This window comes from Tursiops truncatus, chromosome 8 (assembly GCF_011762595.2).
Source record: "Tursiops truncatus isolate mTurTru1 chromosome 8, mTurTru1.mat.Y, whole genome shotgun sequence".
NCBI lineage: Eukaryota > Metazoa > Chordata > Mammalia > Artiodactyla > Delphinidae > Tursiops > Tursiops truncatus.
In genome coordinates, this window is record NC_047041.1 from 84,615,388 (window position 1) to 84,628,626 (window position 13,239).

Sequence of the window (13,239 nt, forward strand, 5' to 3'; positions counted from 1 at the left end):
AAATCCTTCATTGACAGAAACGCCTGGCACTCACACACAGACCATTTGAACTCAGCAGCAGCAATCGGATACCCGTGTGGTAATGGTTTGGAATTAAGAGTTTGAGTCTCACACCCAAGGGCTGACACCCAGAGAAATCACTCACTAATCTCTGTGCTTGGTGTTGGGGCAGGGAGGTGAGGGGCTGGTTTTCTCTTGGGGAGGCCATGTGGAGCTTTCAAAAGACCCCTCCTCACAGCAGAAATCACTCTCCAACCCAGCCCCAGATGCACTTGAATTGGGTGGACCCAGGCACTGAGTAAGGGATAGGGCACTGTGGACGGGCCTGGTGGCTGGGGGGCAGGAAGGAGGCTGGAGGTGGGCCCTACCTCCATGACGTCTTGGCACACCTCCATGCCCCTGTCACTCATCCCAGCCTCAGCGAGACTTCCTTGTATTTCTCCAACCTGCCAGGCCTGTACCTGCCTCTGAGCCTTTGCTCTCCGTATTCCCTATGCTCCTCCCCTGCCTTTTTCTCCCCACATGGGTCTCATCTCAATGTTATCTCTTCAGAGAAGCCAACCTGTCTGCCTAAATTTAAGGTAGCCACATATTTCCCATGCTTGTTTATTTCCCATATACTGTTTTTAAGGGGAAAAAAAGACTTCATAGCACTTATCGCTAGCTGAATGTATGTTTTTATTTTATTTTACTTATATATTTATTTATCTTATGCCTCTTCTGCTGCCGTGAAAGCAGGGACTTTGTATTGTGTAAATTTCATCACCCCCAGAGCCTTAGAACACTGCTAATATACAGTAGAAATCTAATGACTATTTCTGGAATAAATGAATGAATGAATGCGTGAGTGAATGAATGAATGGGGTCCACAAGCTAGATGGGGGGAAGGCTGTCTTGAGACCGTGTTGAAGACCTCGCTTCCATGCTCAGGGAGAGAGCATGAAACCTTCCTATTGGGAACCCTATGACTCTTCTGGGGGATTTAGGCCAGGATTGCTTCAAGGCAAAGGGAAGTCTGAGTCATTTTTAGCCTTATTGTTGAGAAGCAACAGTGGTGGGGAATGGGCATCCTTCATGCATGCCTCCCTAATCTCAGGCCTATGACACATCTAATACCATGATAACCTGGCCTCTATCATTGACCTTGGGCTGTCCAGTCGGTGCCTTCCCAATGCCTGCTCCTCTCCTCGGAGGTCTTTGGCTAAGGACACCTCTAAGCTGATGAGCAGTGCCAGGCATCTCTTGAACTAGGAGCTGTAACTTACTCACATCTGTAGATGTTCCTCTCCCTTTCTTTGTTCTGAGCCCCACAATGAGAATACTCATCCCTAAGACCTTCCTGTCTTGCCAGCATTATGGGGACCACGATAGTAGGGGAGTAAAACCCAGCTTCAGTGGGGCTTTCAGCTTAAGCCTTTTCACCCCCTCCCCTCAAGCCCCACCCTAGTGTGGTACAACCTTGTCCTAATGGGTCACCAGACTGGTGAAACCTGAATAGTTGGAGGCTAAAAGCAGCACTTGATGACAAGAGGGTAGGGAGGAGAGAGAGTGAAGGAGGAGCGGGGGCTTCCGAGGGGGGCCTGGGAGAGGCACTGGGACTATTTATTTTCAAATGGAGATGGATTTTATATTTCAACTTCATTGTTTTTATCATAGTGAAATCTTATGAGGTTGATGTGAACGGAGCCCTGTATGCATTGTTATGCTATTTGGTTTTGATAAAAAGTGGCATTGTACAAGATGTTCCTTGGCCACGTAAAACCTCGCTGCATAGGTAATGGTGGCACACAGCCATACCGCAAGTTGTGCAATGCCGTGGCAGCGAAAACAGAGCTGCTTCTCAGGGATTAAGGCTGGTATTTCAATTTGAACTTTAAGAAAGAGACTGATGGTACAGGAGCAACAGCAAGAAACAAAAAGAAAAGGAGGGAAAAAGAGGAATGAAGGGCAGGAATAATGGAAGACAAGAAAAAAGGAATCTAGGAAGGAGTGAAAGAACGAAGTCAAGAAAAAGAAAATGATACCATTTAATGGGGGAAGAAATTTTTTGTAAAATGGGAGAGAGCTGATAGGTTCTGAAAGATGAAATTTCTTTGCTCTTCTTGCTACTTTCCTTCCCGTCTACCTTTGTTCCAGAGCATTGCTGTAACTGTAAGTATATTCTTTTCTCTCCTTCTTTCCACGAAAGAGTAGGAGTCAAAATGTCTGAGGTGTTTCTCTCAGTTTTATAGGTTTAGAATAGTCCAGCAATGCTCTTTCATTAGCTCCAAGGCCCAGATTTTTTTCTTCACTTAAATCTCAGCCTGGGGCTGTGGGTGTCTCTCAGTGGCCTCATTGAGACGTAAGGAGAAGAGACCACTTTCTTCTCATCACTTTCCTTTTATTTTGGCTCCTTAGAAATCAAATGCTAAGACCTACCCAAGGCTCTTTGAGAAGATACTTCAGAGGCAAGGTGGTAGAGTGGGATGAGCATGATTTTTGGAGTTAGATGGGTGTACATCTGAATATTACACAGAGTGTTGACAAACTTAGAAAGCACTTAGCACATATTAGGTGTTTGATGACTTGGTTTCCTTATTGACAACTCATCTCATCTCACTAGAACACTGTGGGTCATTGTCTTGTAAGAAAACAAATCTATTTCTTAATCTGTAACTCCTAACTTTCCACTTGAGCAATGAACTTGAAGACAGTAAAAAACCTGACCCCATTTCTAAGAAAAACTCCACCACAGGGTTGGAATTCAAACGAATGGCTTCCACCCGGTGCTGGCTCTAATGACGATGACCTGATTTAGAAAGAAATCAATCCAGTTGGGGTTGAGTGCCTGGAAAACCCTGCAGAACCACATCCAGACTCATCACACACAACAGAGCTATGACCTGTCAAGGTCAGTGGTTGTCAGTTGAGTTGGGACATAGCTGAGTTCCTCTTCTGTTGTCACCAATTGTGCAGCATCTGATGTCCTCCCTTCCCAAACAGATCTGTATTTGCTTAAAGAAAACATGTCTAGGACTTCCAGCTCCTTCTCTCACTGGGTCTACCACACAGTACTCTCCAGTCCTACCACCCTAACCTCGGTGCAGTTTCTAGATTATGCAGGACTACTGCATGTACCTGGGCCTTTGCACGTGTGGCTCCTTCTGCAGGCAGTTCCCTTCTTTACCACTTCTATCTGGTGAACACCCACTCATCTTTTATGATTCGAGTCCACCCTCGACTCCTCTGTGCAAACTTCCTGACTCCCTCCCGCCCTACCCTGGAAGAACCTACACATCCTTCTTTGGACCTCTGATGTACCCTGAACAGACTTCTCTCATAGACCCTGTGTCTCCTTCCATTTACCTGGAAGATTTTTGAGCTTAATGACAATGTCTGATTCATTTCTGTATCCCTAATACCTAGCGCTGTACCTGGCACATAGAGGGGATCAAAATTTGATCATTGAACGAATAAATGAAAGAGTGAAGTAAATGATAGGGGTAAAGAAATCTTCAGACAATCTATTGAGATATCTCAAAAAGCAAGAGGTCGGTTTTAGCATTCTCAGCTATTTTACCTTTGTTATAATTGCAAATTTATTTAAACTTTCAAGTGCTCTAATGAATAACCAGATCTTTCACAGGGCAACAGTACTTGGCATGTGACATGACAAGTACACACGTTCAAGACCTTTCTGAATAAATGGAAAAGAATGTGAGTTTTTAAGATTCTATGGAAATCTATTATGCTAATGGAGAGGAAGGGAAAAAGAAAGCATAGAAGAAGAGAGGAAATAAGATTAAATCATTGGACCAGAAACTGTTAGATGCTTTTACACACATAATTTCATTTGCTCTTCACAAAGAGCCTGTGGAAGTGGGTATTATTATCCGATTTTATGCATAAAAAATTCTGGCCCAGAGAAATTTTATACCTGGTAGACATTGAAAGTTGATCAAAACATGTTTGCCTCCCCATTCCAGGGGTTGTAGAATTCTGAAGTTGGAGTGTGAAAGATTTAACAGATCATCTAGTCTTACTCCTTGAATTTACAGATGAGAAAACAAGCTCAGGGACATAGGAGTCTTGCCTCACGTCAGCAGTTGTTGGCAGAGGTGGGATTCAACCTCAGGACCCAAAAGCTCAACCTCTTGAGGCTATAGGACAATGGTTCAAGAACAGGGGAACACGGTCCAAGCCCATCCCACTGTAGTGTCTGGGTCAGGTTTATGTGCCTGGAGTAGCTAATAACATCAGAGCTTTCAGATAAAAACAATTTCAGAAATTTCAGAAATCAAGCAACTTTAGGCTGATTCTGGGAAAAGAGGGACAGTAGCCTGCATATTTGACTGGCCTAAGTGTTTTTTTTCTCACCCTCTTAAAATAAATATTTATGCACAGCCAGAAGATACTATAGATTAATTGCCATTACCCATCTCTATTTTTCACTTTGGTGATATGAGCTGGTCTTTTCATGGTGCATTAGAAGATTTGCAATTATTTCAGTGAATTTAATATTTCCTTTGTCATCTTCCATTAAATGATAATTATCAAAACTTAGGAATACATGAAGAAATTTTCAATTGTTTTTCATCCAATATTTTGCAGCATCCTTGTTGGCTTTTGGAGAGGTACATGCTTGAGTAAGCTGACTGGGTAAAAAGAGGAAATGCACACCTGGCTGACTGTCTCCTAGGTGCTGCTCCAAGTACCTTATAGGTATTATTTAATTTAATGGTGATAAGGACCCATGAGCTATTTATTTTTCTTAAGTCAGTTTTATAGAAATATAATTTAAATACAGTAGAATTCATACTTTTAGGAGTATAATTTGGTGAATTTCAACAAATATTTACATAGACATAGCTACACCACAACCAAAATATTTCCATTACTCCAAAGAGCATGCTTATGTCCCTTTATAGTCAATCCTGTCCCCTCACCCAAGGCATCCACTCATCTGTTTTTTGTTTGTTTGTTTTTGCGGTTCGCGGGCCTCCCACTGTTGTGGCCTCTCCCGCTGCGGAGCACAGACTCCGGATGCGCAGGCCCAGAGGCCATGGCTCACGGGCCCAGCCGCTCTGCAGCATGTGGGATCTTCCCGGACCGGGGCACGAACCTGTGTCCCCTGCATCGGCAGGCCGACCCTCAACCACTGCGCCACCAGGGAAGCCCCACTCATCTGTTTTATGTCCTTTTCCAAAATGTCATATAAATGGAAGCGTACAATATGTAGCTTTTTGTTCTGCCTCCTTTCACTTACCATAATGCTTGTGAGATTCATCCATATTGTGAATTACTTACCTTTATTATCCCAGCTTACATATGAGGAAACTAAATCCCAAGCTGATTTAATGATTCACTCAGGCTTATAAGTGGAGGCAGAACTCAAACACAGCCAGCCTGGTTCTAGTGCCTGTGCTCCTACTCACCTCTCTATACCTCTGTACCTGGGGTCAGGGCCCCTGGCCTCAGTCATAACACACAGAGTGGTCGTGGCTAAATGCTTCACTTGTTTGCGTTTTCCTCCACTGTATAATCCTTATGCTAGCTTTACACATGGACCCCCAGATGTTGTGCAAAGAACATGAGCTGCTGCTGCTTCTATTTTTTTTTCTTTTTCATTTTTAAGCTTGAGCAGAAAATGTTCCCGTATAAAGCTACAGCAAAATACCTTGGTCAAGAAAAGTGCACTGTTCATGTGCTCCCTAAGGAGGTGTCTTTGGTCCCTGCTCTCTGAATCTGTGAATTCCAGTCCTTAGCTCTGGCTGCCACACAGTTGGTATGGAATGAGTATTTACTGAATGGTGAACACTATGCCTATTCCATCACTAGCTAGTTCAGCCACTTGCTAGCTGAGTGACCTTGTGCAAGTAACAGCCTCCTGGAGCCTCAGTCTCCTTACCTGTAATATGGGGCTCAAAGGCTGTGTTGAGTGTTAAGTGAAATCATGCTTATAAAACACAGTGTCAAAAGTCTGGCAATATCTCCATCAGCATTAGGCTCTTCTTATTTTCCTTCTGTCACAATTATCTCTAGAATTGAATTAAAGTTCAGGTGTGATAAAATGTGTAAAGAACTATGAAAACATAAGATTTAATAAATTCACTCAACAAACATTTATCAACCACTTACAACGTGCTTGGCCCTGGACTAGGCTGGGGATACAGCAGTGAACAGACAGACTTATCCTAACAAGGGAGAAGATTATACTACTATCTTGAGTTACTCATGCCCCCAAAAGACCCCCAGCATATTAATTTTGTCAAATATATGTCAATAATGAGGATCATAATTGCTAACATTTATCAAGTCCTTTTTGGGGGCCAGGTATGGTGTGAGAGCTTGTTACATGTTACTTTATTTTATGTTACTTTATTTAATCCTCCCAATAATCCTCAGAGGCGCCAAGATTCCTGTTTTCCAAGTGAGGATAAAGAAGCTCAAAGCACTGAATGACGTTGCAGGTAAATGACTGAGCTGCATTTGAAACCAAAGCCTAAGTTTTAAATCGCTATATTCAATAGTTTTTAATTATCTCTTATTCACTAGAAATTGAACTGCAAGAGCTGCCAGCAGGGCTGCCATGATGCACAACACCCAGGACATACCATCGCCTTCACTGTCTGTGTGACTCGTATCTCTGGAGTGGTGCATAGCCTAGGGGACAGCCCTGGCTGCCAAGAGGAAGGCAAGGACTATCCTTGGCAAACTAGACTTCAGAAAGGATGCGCTTGACACCTGGTAGGTCCCTAATGAGTAGCTGTTGAATTTTAAAAAATGAGCTTGGCTTTCTGCTGGTTCAAGCACTCACCGAAGAGTTAACAGTCTGAAATAAAGATATCTATGCTAGAGAGATGGAAAAGCATACAAGCATTGTAAGAGTGGAGGTCACCAGTACAACCTGAGCTCACCAGCTATCACTCCTCCCCAGGCACAGAGCTCTTGTTCCCGAGTTTGAGAAAATAAGGAGGAAGATACAAAAGCATGAGACTTCCTCTTAGTCATGGGAGACTTCATGGAGGAGGTGTACTTCTCAGAGAACTGTGAGAGTGGGAGAAGTGAGGCACCAATGAAGCTTGAAAACTTTTTAAACACAGAAACTTCAGCATAAGTTCGTGGTCACATAAACACACTGGCAAGTAATGTGACAGTTGTGATCTGGCATTTATAAAAAGGAAAATCTTCCAGGATTCCTTTGTAAAGAGGAGGACTCTCCTTTTTAAGAGGAAGAATAAAAGAGAATTCTGCTACTCTTCTTCAAATGACCTTCTCATTCCACTCTGCACAAGTAAGCCTACCTTTTTAATCATTTATTTCTCAAACAAGAGGTTCCCAAACTTTCCCAGTAAAGGTACCCTTAGAGTCTCAGTAGACTTCACAGTGTCTGAAGCCAAAAGAGAGAATTTGCAGTTATAATATTGATTAGGTCCGTACAACCTAATAAGCATTTGTCTGCTAACAACTTAGTAGCTGTTAGAAAGAATAATGCACATACATTGAAAGAAAAAAAATGTTTAATTCTTAAACAACCATAATTACTTACTAATGAGATGTACGTGCCTTTTAGGCACTACACAACTCCTCAAACTTTGGAATCAGCTTGGGTAGTGCCACCCTAATTTTCTATTCCACAATGATTTTCACAAAACTGAGAGTATTATGCAATCTGAGGTCTTCCATGTGGAGGCGAAACCACAGAGATGGGGGAAAATAGGCTTGACCCAACATCCAGAGGACGGTGGCTGCCAGCATTGGTTCAGAATTTCAGTCATATCAAGACTGTCAAGGTGATTCTCTTGACCTTTTCCTCTTGTTTGCAACGTGGCTGCTACAAGTCCAAATATCAAGTGAATGAAGCAGGAAGAAAGGAGGAAAAGGTGGCGCCAGCCTCGTCTGATCCCTTTTAACAAGGAACCAAAAGCTACTTCAGAGATTTCCTCGCAGCCTAGAAGATGTTCTCTAGCAGATCTCATGGGCCAGAAAGTGTGTCGTATGCCCATCGCTGGCTGCAAGGAAAGCTGAGAAAGTCAGCATTTAGCTGGATACAAAGTGCTCCAAGTCAGGGCTTAGTAGCAAGAAAGGAGGGTGTGGATTTTGGGTGAACGAACAGCAGTATCTACTACATAGCCACCTTTACTCATACAAAGATCAGCAGGACAAGGATTAATTCCTGCTTTCAGTAACCTCAGGTCTAACCTGGAAGCAAACAGCCCTTCCCCCCAAATTCTGACTACTATAAAAAATGATAACTAGGTACCTATTGCTGTAGGAGGGTACTTAATTTGCCTAGGAGGGTCAGAGAAAGTTCTAGGAGGGAGCTGACTGCACTGTAACAGAAAGGCATTCAGAAAGAGGAACAGCAAGCACAGAGGCCCAGAGATACGAAGGAAAGAGTATTACATGGTTTGAGCAGTACATGATCCAGTGTCTAGAGCACAGGATGGATGGCAGGAGGGTGGGGCTGGCAGGAGAAGACAGATCAGGTCATGGAATCAGCTCTGGGAAGAATCGTGTAAGAAGGGCAGTCTATCACTTCTTTTTTCCTTTGGCCCACATGACTTCCTTTGGGGAAATGTTCTTTTCCTATTCTACGGGTCTGCCAGTTATGTAGGCTAACCTTCCATTTTCTGCACGTGGTCCCCTGACCCAAACAGATCCAGAGTCCTTACAGGAATTGATATGGATGTTGAATGAGGGACTCCATCCTAAGGAAGACATAAACCTGGGGCTGCCAGTAGCCATATTTTCCTCCTTCAGAGAGAATGGGGGCGGGTAGTGGGTGGAGGGAGTGGGGAGAAGCTAAGGGGAAAGTGGGGAGAGAGGGGCTGATGAAATAATTCTAACATCCTGGATCCAACTTAATTAAATCCATCCAGAGTTTACTTCAGCTAATAACATTTCTGTTTTTATTCAAGCCAGTTTAAGCTAGTTTTTATTAAGCTGGTTTGAGTTGGGTTCCTATCATTTGTAGTTGGAAGGGTCTTGACAAACGGACTACAACCTGGAAGCAGGAAAACCCATCAGGAGGCTCTCACCACATTCTCTTCTCATATCTGGCTACAGGCTGGGCCTTCACGGGCTTCAAGACGACCTGCCCTGGCTGCTGGGGAGAAAAGCATAACTTTTCTGGAGATTTCCATCGTCCCCACCTTAGTCTCAGTCTGAGAGAGACACTGATTCTCACCCAGCTGGCTGGATGGTACCCACTTCCTGTCCTGCGAATGTCAGCTGTCTTCCCGGGCTGTTATCTGACTCCACTATCAGCCAGTGGCATCCAGGAACACATTGGACTTCTAGGAAAAGTGATGTTCTACAAGAGCAAACACATGCGGCCAGACCTGACGGTAACTCTAGCAGCTGTGCGCACATTGAAGCCCTGGACATTGTTCATGGCCTCTGGCATTCAGGAGCCTGGCACAAGCTCCACGTTCAGGAGCTGGCAAGATAAATAGCCCATTGACAGGCATTTCTGAGCTGGTAATGCAAATCCTTGGAGGCTGTAGGGCTGAGATAGGACTTATCATTGCTTCCAAGGAGTTTCACCTGCAGATTTTAGTGCATCTTACATTCAAAACCAGACATCTACGAACTGGGTGAGCCTAGGGAAGCTACTTCACCTCTCTGGGTGTCTGCTTCCTCAATTTTAAGTAGGCATGATAACAGTATTTGCTAACGTGTACTGAGCACCTACTACGTACCAGGCCTGCTAAGCACTGTACATGTAGTCACCTCCCTCCGCAGGGGCTGACACATTTTGAGATTTTAATCTGGGTTTGTCATTGCTATTATTATCTGTGGTACCATAGGAACCATCAGTTTCAATTCAATCTTTTTTTTTTTTTTTTTTTCGGTACGCGGGCCTCTCACTGTTGTGGCCTCTCCTGTTGCGGAGCACAGGCTCCAGACGCGCAGGCTCAGCGGCCATAGCTCATGGACCCAGCCGCTCCACGGCATGTGGGATCTTCCCGGACCGGGGCATGAACCCGTGTCCCCTGCATCGGCAGGCGGACACTCAACCACTGCGCCACCAGGGAAGCCCTCAACTCGATCCTTTAATGAATAAGAAAAGTGGCACCAGGAAGCAGTGAATGGATTGCCTAAATTCATATAGCATAATCAGTGACAGAGCAAAATCTAGAACCGAAGTCTCATCCAAATTAAGTTACATGACCCAAAGCAACAAACATTATAGGGTATCTATAAATTAGCCTAGAATATATATGACTTCTATGGAAAAAAAAATTAAATCCTAATGAAAAACATAAAACCTGATCTGAATAAGCGGCAGTTAGAGATATTCTATGCTCTTGAATTTTCAGATTATAATGGTAACAATTATTCCCAGAATAATCCATGCATTAAATGTGATCAGATACCAGTTGGGCTTTTTGAAGACATTGAAAAATGATTTTTAAAATGTCTTTGGAGGAAGAGAGATCCATCTAAGTCAACTTTAGAAAAGCAGAAGAGGAGAAAATTGCCTCACCAGTCATTGAGATGCATCAAAAGGTTACGGTAGTTAAAAAATAGTTTGGTATTGTTGCAAGAATGGGCAAACAGATCTATGAAACATCCAGAGAGGTAAGAGTCAGACCCATGTGTATATGGAGCCTAACATATGGTAAAGGAGGGCCTCACAGTTCTGTGGGGGAAAGGCCAGATTGCATAGTAGATGGAGTACAGGAAACTGCTTCACTATTTGGAGAAAAATAAAACAGGATCCCTACCTAAGGAGGTTCCAGATGAATAAAACAGCTAAATGTGAAAGATAAAATATCAGGTGTTAGGAAAAAAAGTGAAACATCTTTGTGATCTAGGGGTAGGAAAAGATTTCACGAACGATATAAGGATTTCTTTTCAGCAAAGGACATTATGGACAAAGTTACTCAACAAATGACAGGAAAGATAAAAATTTTCTGATATCTAAAATTGAAAAGGTATTTATATATGGCAGACCTCAGAGATATTGCGGGTTTGGTTCCAGATCCCTGCAATAAAGTGAATATCCCAATAAAGCAAATCACATGAATTTTTTGCTTTTCTCAGAGCATATAAAATTTTGTTTACACTGTACTGTAGTGTAGTAAGTGTGCAGTAGCATTATGTCTAAAAAAACAATATGTACCTTAATTAAAAAATACTTTATTGCTAAAAAATGCTAACCATCATCTGACAACACCACGAAGTTGCCACAAACTTTCAATTTGTAATAAAAAAAAAACAATATCTACAAAGTGCAATAAAATGAAGAATAATACAACAAGGTATACCTGTGTAGCATATGTGATATCTTCCTACTCAACCAGAAGAGAACAAGCCCTGTGGGAAAATGGGAAAAGAGTGCCTTATGGATAAATACAGAAGAAGAAATCTTAAAAGTTAATAGATAAATGAAGAAATGCTCGAAATCATTAATAGTCAATAAAATAAAAATTAAAGCAATAAGGCAGCTTTAAACCTATTAGATCGAAAAATTAGAAAGCTGTATAACGCATGTGTTGGTTGGGTATAGGGATAAAGAAACCCAGACTCACTGATCTACACTGATGAGAGTGGATCTAGATTATTTAATCTGGGTTAGTTAGTGAAATTAAAAATATATGCATCTCCCATGGCCTAGCAATCCCACTCCCAGGCATAAATCCCAAAGAAATTCTTGCCAAGCTCTAAAAGGGGTAGATTGTATTATTGTTCTCCATTATCTGCTCCCCTTTCCCAAGGAAAGGACTACACACCTCCACGTGATTTTCAGTGCCTGACTGTAGGAGATTGTCTTCTCTGCCCCAGTGTCAGTCTTAACCACGTGACTTGCTTTGGCCAATGAAACAGGAGTGGAAGTGATGTATGCCAACTGGAATAGAAGCTCCAAATGCTATTGCACGTTCTCTCCAGCTCTCTTGCTCTTTTTCTTCTGCCAGCAGTAGGGCTTGTTCCAAATAAGGGCTGTTCCTTCAGCTTGGATCCTGGACTGAAGACACACAGCACAGGAGGGAGCCTGTTGCCACCAGCTACAACATGTGGCGTGAACAAGAAAGGAAACTTTGTGACTGTAAGCCACTGAGGTGTCTTCTTTTGTCTTGTTTATTATAGCAGCAAACTAACCAATACAGGACACATAAAATAATTGTTCGTTGGAGTATTCATGATAGCAGATAGTTGTGGGCAGCCTTAGTGTCAGTCACTGATAAAACATGGCACACACTGTAGGGTATTAAGAAATCACCATATACAAAAGATTACATGTTTGCATGCAAACGTGGATGAACCTCAAGAACAGTGTTTAGTGAGAATATTAAGAAATAAAATCATATATATAACCAATTAACACAAAACTACAACTATCTATTTTGCAATAGTATGTACCTATAAAAAGATTAAAACATTGGCATGATTGTCTAGGGAATGAGAGAAGAATGGGAGTGAGATATGGAGATAAATGAATTTTTAAATGTCCAGCCATTTAAAAATTTAAAGAGTAATTTGAAAAAAATGAAAGGAAAAGGGAGCTACAGCTCCTGATAACCTGTTTGGTGCTTTTTCTTCCATACCCCATTGATTCTTGTATTAGTCATACTCCCAGAATAACGATAACGCCTTATATCATAAATTGCTTCATATGTATTAACTACAATATTTCCTCTGATCACCAGAAGAACCCTGTAAAATAAGGAGGACAGATGTCATAATTCTCATTTAACACATTTTTAAACAGGGCTGGGGTGTCCACTGGTTTTGCTGGTAAGTGATTAGTAGTTGCTTACCTTGACATAGTATGTAATATGTGACAGGTCCTATTCTGAGTATTTTATCGGTTTAACACATTGAAATTTCTCAGTCCCAAGGGTAGGTCCTATTATTGTCATCTTCTCCATTTTACAGCAGAGGAAACTGAGGCACGATGGAGTGACTTGCCATGAAAATAGTATGTAGTGGGTCTAGGATTTGAGTCTAGACATTCTGACTCTAGAGTTAGGGTGACCACATATTTTAAAGCCCCAGTTGGGACAGTTTTAAGAATAAAAAAGGGTGCTAATAAGAATTAGTCTGGGGCTACACCCATAAACTAAGATGTCCTGGGAAAAACAGGACATGTGGCACGAGGTCAAATCCAAGCTTCCAGACACTCTGTTGTGCTGCCTCTCAGAAGGAAGCCCAGGCCCCTGAGTCCATAAGTCAGTGTCCTTTTCATCACAGCAGGACTTAAACAGTCCCAACTTAAAATTGGATCGTGCCAATTCCCTGCAAAAATAACAC

At 42.4% G+C, this 13,239-nt stretch overlaps 1 long non-coding RNA gene across 1 annotated transcript; it reads left to right on the forward strand.

Annotated features, from left to right (window-relative positions):
* Window positions 1-1,942: 1,942 nt before the first annotated feature.
* Window positions 1,943-7,240, forward strand: LOC141279271 (uncharacterized). Its single transcript, XR_012333243.1, has 3 exons — window positions 1,943-2,151; window positions 6,385-6,449; window positions 6,535-7,240. It is a non-coding gene; the product is annotated as an uncharacterized lncRNA (long non-coding RNA).
* Window positions 7,241-13,239: the final 5,999 nt, after the last annotated feature.